Source organism: Pleurodeles waltl, chromosome 1_1, assembly GCF_031143425.1.
Source record: "Pleurodeles waltl isolate 20211129_DDA chromosome 1_1, aPleWal1.hap1.20221129, whole genome shotgun sequence".
NCBI classification, from domain to species: Eukaryota; Metazoa; Chordata; class Amphibia; order Caudata; family Salamandridae; genus Pleurodeles; species Pleurodeles waltl.
In genome coordinates this window covers 670,297,717-670,318,133 of record NC_090436.1, presented here as the reverse complement: position 1 = coordinate 670,318,133, position 20,417 = coordinate 670,297,717, and the positions used below count along the sequence as shown (strand labels likewise).

At 50.8% G+C, this 20,417-nt stretch overlaps 1 long non-coding RNA gene across 1 annotated transcript in view; it reads right to left on the bottom strand.

The window, feature by feature from the left end:
• The window catches only part of LOC138286605 (uncharacterized), an 86,043-nt gene that overhangs the window by 12,144 nt on the left and 53,482 nt on the right, over positions 1-20,417 (bottom strand). The window contains exon 2 of the long non-coding RNA XR_011202019.1: positions 16,051-16,118. This is a non-coding gene — a long non-coding RNA (uncharacterized lncRNA). The remainder of the gene's footprint in view (positions 1-16,050; positions 16,119-20,417) is intronic.

Sequence of the window (20,417 nt, the reverse complement as noted above, 5' to 3'; positions counted from 1 at the left end):
TTATAATTGTGGTGAATCGGGACACATCGTCCGCCATTGTCCCCATAAAGAAGAAAAACCAGAACCCATGGAAATAGGTGTCACACGCGGGAGGGTGTTTCATACAGGGAAAGATACCTCCAGGTATGTGAAAGAGATGAGAGTCAATGGTCAAACCACTAGTGTATTAATTGATTATGGTTCTAGCCATTCAGTAATAAGGGCAAGTCTCATAGAGGCAACGACATGGGAAACCACTGAAATAGTGTCTTTTTGTTGTATCCATGGAGACATGTAGCGCTATCCTCTAGTCCCTGTCTCCATTGACTGGAATGGACAGACAGACACGATTATGATGGGAGTTATTGGACATTTAGTGGAGGAAGTCTTCATAGGTACCGACTATGCCGACTTTTCCGATCTGTTGGATAGTGTCCAAAGGGGAGATAAGGCAGATCTATGGTGGGAAGACGCTCCCTTTTTGCAAACTCCCATTAGCCCAGGAAAAGAAAGATAGAAACCAAGTAAAAAGGTGAAACAAGAAGGGGGAAAACTATACCAAGCGCAAAAAGTACCCAGCATGAGAGAAGACCCTAGTAAGGTAGTGCTGGCTTCCCTACCTCCTTTTGCAGCAGTCAAAGAGAAGACCCTACCCTATAGCATGCATGGAAGTCTGCTGTAACAGAGAAATCAGGACAGGTGGGTCCGTATTTCCTAGTCCAGAAAGGACTGTTGCATAGAATAACCAAACATAATAACCAAGAAAAAGTACAGTTGGTAGTACCCCAACCCTACCATACGCAAACCTTGCATATGGCCCATAATCACATGGGGGGTGGCCATTTCAGAAGGGAGAAGACAGAGGAATATCTCTTACACTGCTTTTATTGGCCCGGGGTCTTCTCTGAGATACGCCACTTCTGTCAGCAGTGTCCAAAGTGTCAATTGGTAAATCCAGGTCCACAAAAGAAAGCGCCTTTGCTTTCTTTACCTATCATTCATATCCCTTTTTCTAGGGTGGCTGTTGACTTAGTAGGCCCTCTTATTCCCTCCTCAAGAGGTTATATGTATATCTTCATTTTAGTTGATTACGTGACGAGGTACCCAGAAGCTATTCCACTGACTAGCATGACCATCAAAAGCGTGGCTCATGCTATGATAGGATTCTTTTCACAGGTGGGATTTCCCAAGGAGATCCTCACAGACCAGGGTACCCCGTTTATGTCCCGTCTGATGGCACAAATATGTGAGATATTAGGGATGACCCGGATACGCACTTCCGTCTACCATTCCCCAATGGATGGTCTTGTAGAGAGTTACAATCGCACTTTAAAAACGTTATTTAAAAAAAAACATTACAGATTCCGGTAAACACTGGGATAAAAAGTTACCCCTAGTTCTCTATACCATAAGAACACATGTGCGGTCCTCTACTGGTCATAGCCTCTTCGAGCTGGTTTTTGGACGTCAGCCCAGAACTCTCTTAGACATGGCCTCAGAGATGTGGGAGGAAGAAGAAAATGATGATAAAGATCTCCTAGAATATACGCAACAATTAAAAGATCAAGTACATACGGTATGGGAAGACGTCCGAATCCATCTCGAGAAGGCACAAGAAAAACAAAAACAATATTATGACAAAAATACCACTCTTAGACAACTCCAACCGGGTGACAAAGTACTCATTCTGTTGCCTAGCTCCGATCATAAGCTGTTGGCCAAATGGCAGGGTCCCTACAGAGTCCTAGAAACAAGAAGCCCAGTTACCTATATGATCGAAATATCTGAAAACCCAAAGAAAGCCTAGATTTATTACATAAATCTATTTAAAAAAATTGGAAGAACCTGATAACCCTCCGAGGACAGGGTTCCTTATCAATAATGTAAAAGAACTAGAAATCAACCTGTGTCCAGCACCCACTGACCAAATAACAGATATGCCCTCTGTTAGTTCCTCTCTTTCACCGGAACAACAAAAACAATTACAAGAGCTAGTACATAAACATAGACTCTTGTTCTCTGCAACCCCAGGAAAAAAAACCTTGATTCAACACAGTATTAAGACTCAACCAGGAAAAACAGTTTGCCTCCGCCCCTATAGAATACCGTGAAGCTCGGAAAATATTATTTGAAGTGCATTATAAAACCCTCAGTGAGTCCTTGGTGCTCCCCAGTCGTTTTGGTACTGTTAGACCTGACAGCCTTAGGGTAGTCACCCCTAACTTTTTGCCTGCCTCCCTCCACTTTGTGGATACTGTTTTTGCTGGTTTTTAGACTCTGCGCACTTTACCACTGCTAACCAGTGCTAAAGTGCATATGCTCTCTCTCTGTAAACATGGTAACTTTGGATCATACCTGATTGAACTATTTAATCTACTTATCAGTCCCCAGTAATGTGCACTCCAGGTGCCTAGGGCCTATAGATTAAATGCTACTAGTGGACCTGCAGCACGTATTGTGCCACCCACTTAAGTAGCCCCTTTTCCTTGTCTCAGGCCTACCATTGCTAGGCCTGTGTGGGCAGTTTCACTGCCACCTCGACTTGGCATTTAAAAGTACCTGCCAAGCATAGAGCTCCCCTTTTTCTACATATAAGTCACCCCTAATGTGTGCCCTGGGTATCCCCTAGAGCAGGGTGCTGTGTAGGTAAAAGGCAGGACATGTACCTGTGTAGTTATATGTCCTGGTAGTGTAAAAAACCCTCAATTCGTTTTTGCACTGCTGTGAGACCTGCTCCCTTCATAGGCTAACATTGGGGCTGCCCTCATACACTGTTGAAGTGGCAGCTGCTGATCTGAAAGGAGCAGGGAGGTCATATTTAGTATGGCCAGAATGGTAATACAAAATCCTACTGACTGGTGAAGTCGGATTTAATATTACTATTCTAGAAATGCCACTTTTAGAAAGTGAGCATTTCTTTGCACTTAAATCCTTCTGTGCCTTACAATCCACGTCTGGCTAGGTTTAGTTGACAGCTCCTTGTGCATTCACTCAGACACACCCCAAACACAGGGTACTCAGCCTCACTTGCATACATCTGCATTTTGAATGGGTCTTCCTGGGCTGGGAGGGTGGAGGGCCTACCCTCACACAAAGGACTGCCACACCCCCTACTGGGACCCTGGCAGACAGGATTGAACTGAAAGGGGACCTGGTGCACTTCTTAGCCACTCTTTGAAGTCTCCCCCACTTCAAAGGCACATTTGGGTATAAAACAGGGCCTCTGCCCTACCTCATCAGACACTTGCTGGAGAAGAAACCTGAACCAGAAACTATATCCTGCCAAGAAGAACTGCCTGGCTGCTCAAAGGATTCACCTGTCTGCTTTCTACAAAGGACTGCTGTCTTGCTGTTGCCCTGCTGCCTTGCTGAACTCTTGTCTGGCTGTGAAAGTGCTCTCCAAGGGCTTGGATAGAGCTTGCCTCCTGTTCCCTGAAGTCTCAGGACCAAAAAGACTTCTTCCTTTCACCTGGACGCTCCGTGCGCCAAAAATTTCGACGCACAGCTTGTTTCGCGGCGAGAAAAACGCCGCACACCGACGCTGATCGACGCGACGCCCTCGGGACGATCGAGACTTCGACGCACAACCTCGCAAGGACAAAGCCGCCCGACTTTCCAGGAGAAATCGACGCGACGCCTACCGTGAGTGCGAAACTTTGACGCACGGCCTCGCAAGGACAACGCCGCCCGACTTCCAAGGAGAAATCGACGCGACGCCTGCCGTGAGACCAAACTTTCGACGCACGGCCTCGCAAGGACAACGCCGCCCGACTTCCAAGGAGAAATCGACGCGACGCCTACCGTGAGATCGAAACTTCGACGCGCAGCCCAGCAGAACGACGCGCAGCCGGAAAACAAGCAGGAGAATCCACGCACAGACCCGGGACATCTGGTAATCCCCGCGGTCCACAAAAAGAGACTGTCTGCGCGCCGGAAAACGACGCCCGACTTCCCCGCGTGGAAAAGAACGACGCAAGTCGGTGTGTGCTGAGAGGAAATCGACGCACACCCCCCCTTTTTCCACGCATCTCTTCACCTGTGGCCCTCTGAGGAGATTTTCCACCAGAAACCAAGTACTTTGTGCTTGAAAGACACTTTATTACATTCTAAAGACTTAAGACCCTTTATATCACTTTCCTGTGATAGTTCTACAATTTTCCATTGCATCTTTATTCTTTTTGACCTACAATTATCCTGATAAATATTATATATTTTTCTAAACACTGTGTGGTGTATTTTAGTGGTGCTATATGGTGGTATTGTATGATTTATTGCACAAATACTTTACACATTGCCTTCTAAGTTAAGCCTGACTGCTCGTGCCAAGCTACCAGAGGGTGGGCACAGGATAATCTTGGATAGTGTGTGACTTACCCTGACTAGAGTGAGGGCTTTTGCTTGGACAGAGGGTAACCTGACTGCCAACCAAAAACCCCATTTCTAACAGGTTCCCACACCGAATGGGTCTGTTCGATTTTGTATCGATTTTAGGCAACTAAATAATATATCCCAGTTTGATACATACCCTATTCCACTGGTTGATGAATTACTCGAAAGACTGGGCAAAGCATAAAAAATTTCCACATTAGATCTTACTAAGGGTTACTGGCAGATTCCTCTGTGTCCCTCTGACAAAGAAAAAATGGCTTTTTCTACTCCATCCGGATTTTACCATTTTACAGTCGTTCCTTTTGGGCTACTGCCACATTTCGGAGACTAATGGACAGGTTATTAAGTATACATTCCGTATATGCCGCTGCATATCATGATGATAAAGTGATCTATAGTGAGTCTTGGAATGAACATGTATTCCATTTAGACAATATATTCCAGACACTAAGGAAAGTGGGACTCACCGCTAACCCAGGGAAGTGCAAGTTGGCTTGCGATGATATCGGTTAACTTGGCTATAGGGAAGGGCCAGATCCGACCTCAGTTAAATAAAGTGGAGGCCATTCTCAAGGTACCAAATCCAACTACAAAAAAAGAGATGTGTTCCTTTTTGGGGCTAGTGGGTTATTACAGACGGTTCATTCCAAACTATTCCACCTTAGCCGCCCCCTTAACTGACCTATTACAAAAAGAACAGCCCACAAAGATAAAGGCATTAAGGGGGTGATTCTAACCCTGGCGGTCGGTGATAAAGCGGCGGCCAAACCGCCAACAGGCCGGCGGTCGAAAAAATGGAATTCTGACCCTGGCGGCAACCGCCAACACAGCCCGCCACATTAACACTCCGACCGCCACGGCGGTACAGACAAACAGCGCGGCGGTCACCGCCAACAGGCAGGCGGCAGACAATGTACCGCCCACCCTATCACAACTCACCAATCCGCCACCTTTTCCGGGGCTGGAGCCCCGCCGATAAAAACACGGCGGAAACAGACTACGGACGGGAAAACGCTCACCAAAACACACTCCACGAGGACGGAGGACAGCATGGAACCCGAATTAAACATCCTACCTGCTCTCGTCTACCTTCTCATCTACCACGAGTACGAACGCCGGCGCAGATGACAACGGTGAGTACTGCACCTACGACACACGGGAGGGGGGAGGAGGAAAGGTTACGGGCACACACATATGCGACCCCCACCCCACCAAACTATGTACACACCAATGCAGAGCAACAATGCACAGTGACAACACCCAAACCCCCCTGAAAAATGCAAAGACATAATTAAATTGTGAAGAAAAATGTATATAAAAAATAGACTCTGATATGTATCGGTCAACTATGCAAAATATCCATAACAAAATAATACTATACACACGGCCATGGAGAACCGAGGCAATTAGTCCTCTACATCAAAGTTAAATCGAACAGTCCGTGGGCTACAGTGTAGCGACACAAGGGCAAAGCCCACACAGGAGACCTGAGTCCTTTGGAGAGAACACTGCAGGGGCATCTGATGAATAAACTACAGGCACCTCAGGGGGAAGGGAATGGGGGGGCACCACAGCCACATGAGTCCACGACGCCAGATCCACGAAGGGGCCACCATGCCCACTGTGCCATCCTGGGGAGTGCAAAGCCACAGTCTCTCAAGTCTATACAGTGGGTGGGTTGCCCACTGTGCCATCCTGGGGAGTGCAAAGCCACAGTCTCTCAAGTCTATACAGTGGGTGGGTTGCCCACTCTGCCATCCTGGGGAGTGCAAAGCCACAGTCTCTCAAGTCTCTACAGTGGGTGGGTTGCCCACTGTGCCATCCTGGGGAGTGCAAAGCCACAGTCTCTCAAGTCTATACAGTGGGTGGGTTGCCCACTCTGCCATCCTGGGGAGTGCAAAGCCACAGTCTCTCAAGTCTCTACAGTGGGTGGGTTGCCCACTGTGCCATCCTGGGGAGTGCAAAGCCACAGTCTCTCAAGTCTATACAGTGGGTGGGTTGCCCACTCTGCCATCCTGGGGAGTGCAAAGACACAGTCTCTCAAGTCTCTACAGTGGGTGGGTTGCCCACTCTGCCATCCTGGGGAGTGCAAAGCCACAGTCCATCAGGTGGATGACAGTCTCCACTGGTCAAGGAGGTGGCATGGTGGGCACAGTGAACCATAAACAGTGCTTGACAGGAAGGGCCCAGCGGAGCGGTGCTTGAGACGCCGGGGCCCAGCGGAGCGGTGCTTGAGACGGCGGGGCCCAGCGGAGCGGTGCTTGAGAGGAAGGGCCCAGCGGAGCGGTGCTTGAGACGGCGGGGCCCAGCGGAGCGGTGCTTGAGATGAAGGGCCCAGCGGAGCGGTGCTTGAGACGGCGGGGCCCAGCGGAGCGGTGCTTGAGACGGCGGGGCCCAGCGGAGCGGTGCTTGAGACGGCGGGGCCCAGCGGAGCGGTGCTTGACAGGAAGGGCCCAGCGGAGCGGTGCTTGACAGGAAGGGCCCAGCGGAGCGGTGCTTGACAGGAAGGGCCCAGCGGAGCGGTGCTTGAGAAGAAGGGGCCCAGCGGAGCGGTGCTTGAGAGGAAGGGCCCAGCGGAGCGGTGCTTGAGACGAAGGGCCCAGCGGAGCGGTGCTTGAGACGGCGGGGCCCAGCGGAGCGGTGCTTGAGATGAAGGGCCCAGCGGAGCGGTGCTTGAGACGGCGGGGCCCAGCGGAGCGGTGCTTGAGATGAAGGGCCCAGCGGAGCGGTGCTTGAGACGGCGGGGCCCAGCGGAGCGGTGCTTGAGACGGCGGGGCCCAGCGGAGCGGTGCTTGAGACGGCGGGGCCCAGCAGAGCGGTGCTTGAGACGGCGGGGCCCAGCGGAGCGGTGCTTGAGATGAAGGGCCCAGCGGAGCGGTGCTTGAGACGGCGGGGCCCAGCGGAGCGGTGCTTGAGACGGCGGGGCCCAGCGGAGCGGTGCTTGAGACGGCGGGGCCCAGCGGAGCGGTGCTTGACAGGAAGGGCCCAGCGGAGCGGTGCTTGAGACGGCGGGGCCCAGCGGAGCGGTGCTTGAGACGGCGGGGCTCTGTTCAGCGGTGCCTATCTTCACGGCGGGGCCCTGTTCAGCGGTGCCTATCTTCACGGCGGGGCCCTGTTCAGCGGTGCTCTTCTGCACGGCGGGCCCTGTTCAGCGGTGCCTATCTTCACGGCGGGGCCCTGTTCAGCGGTGCCCTTCTGCACGGCGGGCCCTGTTCAGCGGTGCCTATCTTCATGGCGGGGCCCTGTTCAGCGGTGCTCTTCTGCACGGCGGGCGCTCTTCAGCGGTGCCTATCTTCACGGCGGGGCCCTGTTCAGCGGTGCCTATCTTCACGGCGGGGCCCTGTTCAGCGGTGCTCTTCTGCACGGCGGGCCCTGTTCAGCGGTGCCTACCTTCACGGCGGGGCCCTGTTCAGCGGTGCCTATCTTCACGGCGGGCCCTGTTCAGCGGTGCTCTTCTGCACGGCGGGGCCCTCTTCAGCGGTGCCTATCTTCACGGCGGAGCCCTGTTCAGAGGTGCCTATCTTCACGGCGGGGCCCTGTTCAGCGGTGCTCTTCTGCACGGCGGGGCCCTGTTCAGCGGTGCCTATCTTCACGGCGGGGCCCTGTTCAGCGGTGCTCTTCTGCACGGCGGGGCCCTGTTCAGCGGTGCTCTTCTGCACGGCGGGCCCTGTTCAGCGGTGCTCTTCTGCACGGCGGGCCCTGTTCAGCGGTGCACATCCAGTAGGTCCAAGGGAGCCAGACCTGGGCTGGACTCCCTGCTCAGTCGCCCTCCGACCGTGATGTCTCTGGACCCTTTGGTGACGGAGTCCTGGGCCCTTTGGTGTCCTCCTTTACAGCTGGGATGTGGCATGTGGGGCCCACCTGCTCCGCGCTCCTGCTGGCTGACTTCTCCGCCCTGCTGCCCTTACGCTCCTTAGATGGGACTCTCGGGCCCTTGCCTCCCCTAGATGTTGTGGCTGGTGAAGTGGGCGAACTCTGCTCCCTGGGGGCAGCCGTGTCAGTCCTCGCACGGCGGCCCTTGTGTTTCCTGGTCCTCTTGCCGGGGGGGGGGGGCTGGATGTGTCCTTGCTGCTGATGGAGGTGTCACTGCTGGCAAAGGGTGGACTCCAGAACCCATGCACAACAGTGACACCCGAAGCTGGGCTGGTGGTGGCTGTGGTGCTCTTGGGACTCTTTGCAGATGGAGGGGGTAGGTCATCGGAGGGAAAGAGGTCAAGATTAGCCATGAAAAGTTTTTTAGGGCCAAGGTAAAGGGTAGGAGAAGTGGTGATGGGAGTGGAGGAAGAGGATGTGGTTGTAGGAGAGTCAGGTGTGCTGTCATTGGGTGAAGGTGCTGGTGCTGTAGGCTGTCGTGAGGTGGATGCCTGTTGGGTGGGTGGCTGCCTGCGTTTGTGTGTCTTGGAAGAGGGGGTGACAGACACAGTGGGAGAGGACACAGGGGACGTGTAAATGGCAGTGGGGGTGGTGACTGCACGCGTGCGGACTGTACAGGAGGGTGTGGTGGTGATGGAAGCACTGGCTGATGTTGGTGTGCATGCAGGTGTGAGTGTAGACGTCACAGGGAGGGAGGAGGGAGACGAGGAGGAGGGGGACACAGGGGTGGTAGTGACTGTTGGAATGTCTGCATCTGGGTGTTGCTTGGGTGAGTGTTTGTGGGATCTGTGGTGCTTGTGTCTGGATGAGCTGCCCTTGGGTGTTGAGGTGTGTGCAGGCTGGTCAGATGGTGTGGATGGGATAGGCTGAGGAACAGGAGACAGGGTGGAGGCAGTCAGAAGAGGGAGGCTGGAAACAGGGACAATGGCTGCCGTCAGTGCTGAGGCCAGAGCAGTGAACGATCGTTGATGGGCAGCCTGACCAGAATGAATGCCCTCCAGGTAGGCATTGCTCCGATGCACCTCCCTTTCTACCCCCTGGATGGCATTCAAAAGGGTAGTCTGCCCAACAATGAGCGTCCTCACAAGGTCAATGAGCTCTGCACTGAGGGCAGCAGGGGTGACAGGGGCAGGAGCTGAGGTGCCTGGGGCGAAGGAGACGCCCGCCTTCCTGGGCGAGCCGGCACGGAGCGTAGGCTGAGGGGCTGCAGGGAGGGCAGGGCTGGTGCGCTGGGTGGCGGCTGTACCTGTAGAGGCGGGGGGCACGGATATTGCTGCCACCGCTAGGGAGCTCCCATCCAAGGACGTGTCGCTATCGCTGGTGTCACCACCGGTCCCCGTTGTGGTGCTCCCCTCGCCCTCCGGCTCACTGGTGCCCTCGGTGTCTGTTCCTGGGCCCACCGGGGCCTTGTGGCTTGCAGCTCCCTCGTGCTCCGATGCCAAATCTCCTCCGCCTGATGATGCTAAAGCACACATGCCCAAGAAGATGAAGAAGAAGGGTGGGGGGAGAAAAAGAAGCAAAAACAACAAGTGAGAAAAAGAAGACCTGGTTGAGTGCATGCAATGTCAACACCGTTAGCAGAGAGGACAGACACAGGAGCCGCATGCACTAAGCCGCGCATTCGGGGTACACTACTCAGTACTTCTGACTAGGACAACAGGTCAAGAGACGACAGACGCGCACATGTGTGAGGCTGGACCATCAATAGCTGTACTTGTCACCCTACAGAGGTGGGGGCCGGGAGCACAGGGCCATGCCTAAGGGAGAGGACTACACTACAGAAAGCGCCCTGGCCTAATGTCACCCACAATCCTCCTCCCCCACCCAGACGCCTCCACTGCGCAGAAAGATAGCCGAATGTGCTGATACTCACCCCCTTGTGTCTGCTGTGATGCTCTCAAGCGCCCATCCAAATCAGGGTCGGCCACCGCCAGGATCCGGGACATCAGGGGGGTCAGGGTACGACTGGCACCCCTCCTAGGTTGGGAGGCCATCCCCAGCAGTGACTCGGCGGTCTTCCTGGTTCCGCGGCGGATGTCCTCCCACCTCTTGCGGCAGTGGGAGCCCCGTCTGACGTGGACCCCCAGGGCCCGGACTTCCTTGGCAATGGCACGGCAAATCTCGACTTTCTGATGGGCGCTGACCTATGTGACATGTACAGGGTGGGAAGGAAACATTAATCAACTTACTGCAAGTTAGATGTGATTGGCCCCCCCTCCCCAACCTTGCAATATAGCACATGATCTCATCTGTTGTGCGTTGCACTCCTCATTCGCCCCCCACCCCACCAACTTACATCCACCCCACTCCACACAGGCATCGCCCATTCCATGTGCACCCGGTGTACTCACCTGTTGGTCTGGAGGACCGTAGAGTAACGCAGACTGGGGGAGGACCCCATCCACGAGCTTCTCCAACTCTTCAGACGTGAAGGCAGGGGCCCTTTCCCCAGTCGCAGCAGCCATTGTCTCTTCCAGACCGAGTTCACAGCAGCACTTGCAGTATAGGTCCTCTCCTGTGGATGATCAGGTCTAGAGTGATTAAGCAGATAGAAAATGGCGGTCACGCCCGCGGCGGTGCGTACCGCGGCGATGCGTACCGCGATCGCCGGCGCACATCGTCATTGGCTCCTGAAAACCATAGGCTTCAATGTTATCCAATGCGGCTCCGTATAGCGGTCTTCGACCGCCTACCGCCACGGTGTGCTCCGCCAGCGCAGTGACCTCACATCCCATTGTCCCACTTCACAGGTCAGGCAGCCGCCATTTCAAGGGCCCACATGGCATAATTTCTACTGCGACACACAGGCCTAGGCCTTGCATTGCCACACATACACGCCTTTCAATACATAGATAACCGTGTGCTATGCAAGCTGTGGTGAACGTACCAGTGATTAGCTTGACTCTGTGCTCCATGTTGTCATTCCTAGGCACCGTCCGCTGGGACTTGCGAGGAGAAGGATGAATCCTCGCGTGTACCGACCACTGGTGGACCTGTCGACAATGGAAGAACGCCACATCATACTACGATACCGACTTGACCGTGCCACTATCCATGAACTGTGTGCCCAGCTGGAGCCAGCCCTGATGTCCCCCATCCGCCAACCCACAGGAATTCCCCCTCTGGTGCAGGTGCTGTCAGTCCTCCATTTTCTTGCAAGTGGCTCATTCCAGACAACAGTGGCCATGTCATCTGGAATGTCTCAGCCAATGTTTTCAAAAGTTTTGTCTAGAGTGTTGTCTGCCCTGACGAAACACATGCGGAGTTACATTATAGTCCCTGAGGAGGTTGATTTGCCCACTGTGAAGGGTGATTTTTATGCCCTTGGACATATTCCCAACATAATTGGTGCCATTGATGGGACCCATGTGGCTTTAGTACCCCCAAAAGACGATGAGCAGGTGTACAGAAACAGGAAAAGTTACCATTCTATGAACGTCCAGGTGGTCTGTTTGGCTGACCAGTACATCTCCCATGTGAATGCCATGTTCCCTGGTTCAGTGCATGACGCGTATGTGATGCGTAATAGCAGCATCCCTTATGTGATGGAACAGCTACAGAGACAACGTGTGTGGCTAATAGGTGACTCTGGTTACCCCAACCTGCCTTGGCTATTGACCCCAGTGAGGAATCCCCGGACCAGGGCTGAGGAACGGTACAATGAGGCCCATGGGCGAACTAAGAGGATCATAGAAAGGACCTTTGGCCTCCTGAAGGCCAGGTTTAGGTGCCTGCATATGACAGGGGGATCCCTGATGTACTCACCAAAGAAGGTGTGCCAGATCATCGTGGCCTGCTGTATGCTTCACAATCTGGCATTGCGACGTCAGGTGCCTTTCCTGCAGGAGGATGGTCCAGATGGTGGTGTTGAAGCAGCTGTGGAGCCTGTGGAGAGTGAAGAGGAGGAAGACTCAGAGGACGACTCAGACAACAGGGACAGAGTTATCCAACAGTATTTTCAGTAGCACACAGGTAAGAATCACACACGCCATTTTACTTTTCCTGAAAGCCTCCAGCTTCTCAACTTTGTCTATGAACCCCCAGTTCTTTTAAACTGATGTTTGATTTTCCCTTCCCTTTTCAGTGCTGTATGACCCACTGCGTGACTTCTGCTTGGTTAGCCCATGGACTAATGCTTATTGATCTCGGTATGTGTTCAGCACAAAGTTAACAGAACATAATTGATCTGTAATGTGTTATACATTTGTAAATAATACAGCCTGACTCCTGATTGATTTCAGTGCATTGAGTGATTTATTTTTGGTGCTAGATAATGGTACATGATATTAACACGGTGATGGGTGGGGGTGGAGTAATGTCCATGGCAGAGTCCAGTTCTCAGTCTCACAGGTGCATTGTCCATATGCCTGTGGAAGGATGGAGCAGGGGCAGTTCAAGGTTGGACAGGGTGGCCATGTGGGACAGTGGGATGACTTCCGGGGGTATCTCATGCTGGCGGGGGTCTTGACATCCTACTCTGTCTTTTTTTTGGATCTCAGGCTCCTCTTGCGGGCTGGTTGTTCTTCAGCAGGAGGTGGGGTTCTGGTGGCCTGTCGTTGTGGTGGGGCCTCCTGTCCACTAGCGCCGTCGGAGGTGGTAGGCTGTTCCTGGTCCGGGCTAGTGACAGGGGCCCTGTGTGGTGGCACATGGTCCTGCAACGTGTCTTCTATCCGGATGAGGGCCTGGACTATGCTCCCCATAGCGGTAGAGATGTTGGTGAGATGATTGGTGAACCCCATGTAGCGTTCCTCCTGCTGTGCCTGGATCTCCTGGAACCTGGCCAGTACCGTCGCCATCGTCTCTTGGGAGTGGTGGTAGGCTGCCATGATGGTGGTGAGGGCCTCTTGGAGAGTCGGTTCCCTGGGCCTCTCCTCCCCCCCCTGTCGCACAGCAGCCCTCCGAGTTGCCCTGTTTCCCCCGGCCTCTGTCCCCTGGACGGTGTGCCCACTACCACTGCCCCCAGGTCCCTGTTGTTGTTGGGGTGTTGGGTTAGCCTGGGTGCCCTGTAATGGCAGACACACCGCTGATTGACCTGTCCTAGAGACAGAGGCATGGGCCCGCTGGGTGGGAGCTGTGCTGTTGTTCCCAGAGGGGGTTGGGTCTGCTGTGGCCTGTGTGTGGGGAACCGACTGTCCAGAGGTCCCCGATGGTCCGGGCTGGTCATCAGGTTCCAGGTCGACAGAGCTGCTGTCATCACTGGGGGCCTCTTCCGGGCGGGGATGGACATTTCTTGACCCTCCTGGCCGGTGTGTTGTCGTTCGGGTCCTGCATGGGGTAAGAGAGTATGGTTATTGTTTCTGTGTGTGCTATTGTGTGCGATTTATGGGTGCCCTTGTCCCCCAGTGCTGTCATTCCCTTGGGGGAGGTGTTGTGGGGGTGTTTGGGGGGGGTATGTGCAGTGGTCATGCTTAGGTGATGGGTGTCCATAGTTTGTGGTGGCATGCAGGGGTTGGTGTTGGGTGGGTTGTGCTGGAGAGACATTCTCAGGGAGGATGTGTGATGGGGGGTTGGGGGTGAGGGTGGTGGTGGGGGTTAGCATGCTGGGGGGGGTGAAGTAGTTGAGATTGTACTTACCAGAGTCCATTCCTCCGTGTACTCCAGCGAGGCCATCAGGATGCAGGATGTTTAGTACCTCTTGCTCCCATGCTGTGAATTCGGGTGGAGTGGGTGGGGGTCCCCCGCCAGTCTTCTGCACTGCGATGTTGTGTCGCGAGACCATCGAGCGCACCTTTCCCCGTAAGTCGTTCCAGCGTTTGCGGATGTCGTCTCGATTTCTGGGATGCTGTCCCACCGCGTTTACCCTGTCCACGATCCGCTGCCATAGCTCCGCCTTCCTGGCTATAGTGGTGTGCTGCACCTGTGAGCCGAAGAGCTGGGGTTCGACTCTTATGATTTCCTCCACCATGACCCGGAGTTCTTGGTCCGAAAAGCGTGGGTGCCTTTAGGGTGCCATGGGGTGGGGTGGATGAGGTGTGGGGTGGTGTATATGGTGAAGAGTGTGTTGGTGTGTGGTGCTTTGTGCTTCTATGTGGTGTGTGTGATGGTGTAGTGTGCCTCTGTGTGATGTAGCTCTCTATTCTGTGATGTGTCTCTCTCTCCTTCGTCTCTGATCTTCGGTCGTAGGGGTTTGTGGGTGATGTGGGTGTGTGTTTTATAGTTGAATGGATGTGTGGGAGTGTTGTTTGTATGTGTGTCAGGTGTGTGTATTTCAAATTGTCCAATGTGGCTGTGTTTTGGAGCTGTGTGTGTATTTTGAGCGCGGCGGTGTGTACCGCCAATGGAATACCGCGGTTGAAAGACCGCCGCGTGGATTGGTGGGTCAGAATGGCATGGGCGTGTTTGTGTTGGCGTGGCGGTGGAGGTTTGGTCATCTCCAGTTTTCCGCGGCCCGCTGATGTGGCGCCCTTCCTTGGATGTCGGGTTTTTGGCAGATTCACAGTTGGTGGTCAGAATGACCGTGGCGGTTTACCCCGGCCGCGGCGGTAGTATGGCGGAGTTCTGACCGGCGGTAAGGCCCTTTTACCGCCGAGGTCAGAATGACCCCCTAAGTCCCATACAACATCGTAGTTATGAAATACTCAAAAAAAGCCTAAGCACCCTGTGTTACGTTGTCCTGACTTCACCATATAATTATATTTACAGACAGATCCCTCCGATATGGGAATAGGTGCTGTCCTGTTTCAAAAGGATGAACAAAATAATAACCATCCTATTGTTTTCATTAACAGGAAGCTCCTACCACAGGAACAATGATATCCTGTTATCGAGAGAGAATGCCTAGCGATTAAATGGGTGATAGAGACCCTTCAGTACAATCTCCTGGGCCACCCTTTTGTGTTACATACCGATCATGCACCTCTCACCTGGTTGTCATGAAACAAAGATACCAATCCAAGAATATTGCAATGGTTTATGGGGCTTTAACCATTTACCTTTCAGGCACGTCATCTACCAGGGAGCCAGTTATGCACTGCGGGTTACCTGTCCCGGCATCCCATAGGTCAGGATCTCAACTAGCCCTCTCCTAGGGGGAGTGTATGTAACAGGGTTCGCACAGCCCTGTTGCACAACGATGCCCCAGGACTAGCAATATGGTACCCCGGGGGCACCATCGACAGCAAGGAAACGCCTTGCCATAAACCGGACATCAGGGTTAACAAAAGGGAGGACGAAGACAACAAAAAGGACGGACGAGAACAGGAAGACGGAGAAGAGCAGAGAGACAGAGGAGAGCAGAAAGAGACATGAGAGCAGCAAGACGAAGACGAAGACGCAGAAACCAGAGCAAGTAAAAGTGCAACCGAGATTCGTGGAGGTGAAGACAGGGAATCGCGGACGCTCCCTCAGGAGGAAACACCACTGATGATCGGAATACAAAGTGACAGCACCCGCCACATCCCTGGAGGGACGTGGCTCACGCAGGTACGTGCCTGCTTGTATAATCCTGCAGGGTACTGGTGGTAAGGGAGCGGGTGGGGGAAGACAAGAAGAGGGAGAACAGTATCCCTTTGAAAATTTCCTCCATTTCATTTGTTGTTTGTTTTTCTACACCCCCCCTTTTGTACTAACCTCCACTGTATTCTTCTTCACTGAATAAAGACTCCCCTTGAAACCTGACAAAAGGGAGTTGACAACCCTGGAGAACGGGTATTTTCTTTATGTTTTTTTTCTTTTTTCTTTTCCCTTTCACAAGAGGGGCATATCTTCACCGTGGGTATTGCTCATTAGAGACATTTACTGGATGTTGTTTCCCCCACCCCTGCACTCCCTAACCCCCTATTCACAGAAAAAGAAACAAAGACCACTTACCTTGTCCCTTGCTTTTGTTCTTGCTTCCTGGACCCGACTACGGTGTTCCATACCATGGGGAGTCAAGCCTAGAACAGAAAAGAAGCAAAAGAACAGAACTAAGTTAATCAGAAGAAAGAGAACGGAAGAGTAGGAAGAAGAAGAGGAGAGTAAGCAGAGAGACATATCACAAAAGAACAAAAAGCCCACAAGAGACTGAGTTAATACATGTAAACCAGAAGGAACATCTAAAACCTCCAATAAAAACATTCTCAAACATTGTAGTGACTCTATTGATATAATTTAATTTTCCGACCTGGCCCCAAGAACCCCTCTACAGCCACATTGTATCACAATGCAGGTTTCAGGTTTATTTGGTTTTACTGTTAGGACTCACCTCACACATTGTATTTTGGGTATCATTCACTTGTATATAATTTGAATTATTTTGCAGTTAAAAAAAACAAAACTTAATGCATTGTTTAAAGTACTATTACTTTCTTTAAAGAAGGGAGAGGTGGTATAGGATAGGGTTTATTTAAGGTGAAGTTAAGGTTTTAGGAAGTTTATATATAGGTATGGATTTTGTTTTAGATGTTGTTGTGTTCTTTTGTACACAATTTGTTTTCTTTTAAAGGAGGGAGAAATGTGGTGATGTCTCTAGAAAGGAATGGAACACTGACACGAGTAGGCTGTGTGTGATGAAGGTGTGTTCCATCCTTTTCCTGACAGTTATTCTCTGTGCCCCATTTGCATGGGACGTGCCGCTTATATTCTTCAATAAATATTGTTAATAACATCAACATGTGCATGGAGGATTACTACACAAACTTATCTGGTATTGAATAATACGTTCACAAAATGGAAACTTAAAATTACAGAAAATGAAGGGGGGCAGGTTGCTATTGCATTTGAGGTGCATATTTGTTGAGGGAAACATTTGAAGCTGTACCGTAATGTATGCAAATAATGTATTAGAAACAATTTATTTAGCAAATGTTTTATCCTACATACTGTACAGATAACATATCACTAATGAAGACAAAGCAGAAATGGAAAAGTGGATGCTCTTGCAAATACCCTACTATGCATAAATATAACCTATTTTTGGTGGTGGGATATTTAGAGCTCCAGGTGAGACATCGGATCAATAAGCATTTGCATAGTGTGGCTCGACGCTGTTCTGTGCCCTATTTTGTATTTTTCAATAAAATACTATGTGGGGGTGATTTACTAACATTTTGTGTTGGGTTTGCGTCATAAACGTGAGGCAAACCAGTGGCAAATGTTGTTTTCTTAAATTATTTACTTTCCAGAGTAAAGCATGTTTTGCACTGGAAATTCCCTAAAAGCAATGCAAAGCAGCAAAAATAACTACTTTGCATTAATTAGCATCAAGAGGGATTTAAATGCCTCACTGTGCTGCATGACATGGAGAGAGCCAGCAGCATCTGCTAAAATATTAAAGTGGTGGGGCATGTGAAGTGCCCCAGAGCATCGAAAAAAGTGAACAAGCATGAACTGTGTCATTCCTAATCTCCAGCCAGCACGAGTGGAAGCAGAAACTTCTTTAAGCAATCCTGGTACTGCTCTTATGCTGATAGTCAGCATGAGAGCAGTGCCAGGATTGGATGGAACATCCTGGCTGGATGCTCTTTCAGGCCCTTTAGGCCTGTGCGTGGTGTCCACTCAGCTGTCCAAGGCAGCTGGGTAGAGAGCTGTAAGGTAAGTGCGCATCTGAGTTTCGCTGGCGCAAGTCTGTCGGAAAACTCACATGCACACTGCAGTGTTTGGCCAGCACTGCTGTAGTCCTCAGTAAAAAGAGGACGCACCCCTTTTTGCTCCAGGGCAGGATGTGGCGCTCTATGTGAAAAATAAAATGCCAATAAAATCATTTCATTGCAATTTTATTCTTCACGTTTAGCGCAGATCGCAGCAGGCGGGGGACGATGCTCCCTCACCTTCAAGGAGAACCCACCACTGGAGAGAGCAGAAGAGCCCATATATAGAGAGATATGGCACTCTGCTCCCTCTGCCTAGTGCCAGAGCAGAATTTTGCTGCTGAGTGCCATGCAAATACCTTCGCACCATAGTGCAAGGGTACATGTGTGAGTCTAGCATATATTTGGTAATGAAAGGGTACCCTTGATTACAAAATGTTATGCTTAGACTCAATTTAAAACTTTTCCCACTTTGTATGTGTGCTGCACAGTCCAGCACACATTCAAAGTCGGAAAGGAAAGGAGAAAAGGAAACATTTCTCCTTTTTATGCCTGGTTTCAAAAGCCATTATTTTTGGGTGCAAAACCCTGCTTGTTCTGAGGTTTTGCATCAAAATGCATGGGTGGTAGCATGGGAACTCCCATGTACCACCCATGTAACAACCCTTTGATGCTAAGTAATGCAAAGCAGTACTTTGCGCTGGTTTGCATTACTTTTCCTAGCAAACAAATGCAAATACCAATTTGCAATGGTCTGCAAATCAATATAAAGGTTCTAGGTCAGGTTTGCATTGCAAAAGTAATGCAAACCTGACAAAAGCTTTGTGAATCTTGTCTTAGGCATTAATGGGAGAATTTTGTTTTCTCCTTTCTTTTCCAACTTTGCATGTATGCTGAACTGTACAGCACACACAAAGTAGGAAAATTTTTAAAGATTGCCCTAGGCATAGTATTTTGCACTGGAAGGTAATCATTCCAGTAATATGGCTTTAAAGGTGTGTGCATAGTGCATGGCAGTAAAATTCTGCGCCGGGGCTAGGGAAAGGGGCGGAGAGAGCCATATCTCTTTAAATATCGCACTTTCTTGCTCCTTTCCTGTCTCGCAATGCAATACAGCATTTTTGGCTGCTGTGCTGCATTTGTGTTCTCGTGTGTAAGCAGTGTGCTGCAATGGTTTTGTGTACGCCTACTGCAGAAACAGCACTTCTAGCAAGCCGAGGCGCTAACATGCGGTGAGAAAGAGATGGACACACAGAAAAGTCCCTTACCCAAGCTCGGCGATGCATGGTGGCATGCCTCTTCTGCCCATGGTCGGCTGCTCCATAGGACTCAGATGGCAGCACTTGTCTCCTCCTTACCTGAGGAAGGAGAGCCCCCTCCCTACCCAGATAACTGATGAGAAAGGAAGAATACCCTTTGTCATCAGTGCATTGTGTGAATACACCTTGTCTTACTCCGACCCCTTTGTGCTAATAAACATCAGTGTGCCAAACAAATACCAAGGCTGAGTAGTGTTGAATTCACCTCAGGCAACAGAGAGCTTTATATTTTGAAAACATGCTTTCATATATTTCAGTGTTTCAGGATTACTGAGATGGAGATGGATGTTTGAAAGGCATGAAACACCCACAGGGCTAAAAGGGCTTCATCACCCCACTTCTGATTCCTCCCACCATCCTGTGTCTCAGCCCAGGCTGTTGCAGCTTTCAGGACACACATAGTTCTTGAGCTGCTGTGGGCTCAGCTGGGCAGTGTCTGGCTTATCTCAGCCTCACTCCAGTATTTCACAGGTCTTTAAAAGACAATTTACATCAGTTTGTGAACTGGTTAAACTTTGGGTTTTTTTCACTGGTTTCGGGTCCCCTTGAATCCCCATTCTACATATTACTTGCATTTGTATTTTATTTTTACTGCACCAGAATGCATTTAGTGAAAAAGGAATTTCAGAGGTAGAGTTGCCACCTTTCCGAGAGAAAAATACTGGCCATTTGTTGCTGTTTGAAGAGTCTTCAAAGGCCAATAGGGCTGTAAGCAAAATCTTGTGTATTCATTTGTAACACGGCTTTTCTTTGGTTACTTTAATTATTAGTTATGGATAATTAATGCAGCCCTAGAACACATTTAAAATTGCTTTCTGTATATAATTGCTGTTTGAAGAATGTATAGATAAGGGCATGATTTTGCTTATATTTGTACTGGCCAGGACATCAAAGTATCAGTGGTGCCAGTAGAAATCTGGTCAGCTTGTAAGCCTAATCACGAGACTAAAAATTTGTTGTAGGATCAGCAAATTATTTATTTTCTTCACCCTCGATTGATACCATAATATCAATAGTTTTAATTAAATCTGTAACTCTGCTCCCCAACTGTCAAGCTGAGTTTGTCTGAGTGTCTGGGAATGCATCCTGCATTCAGACAACTCATTCCTCATTCTCATTTCTCACCCTTCACTTTCATGCTCACCCTGCACTCACAGCGATCACAGTGCGCTCAAACTGCTCACCATGCACTCACCCTGTTCAACATGCACTCAACCTGCAGACAAATAAGCACACTGCTCACCCTTCAAACATGCAACATTTCCCTCACCTGCCACTCTTATTGCTCACCCTGCAATCCGACTCAAACAAACACATCACTCACCATGCATATATTCCTCCCTCTCTG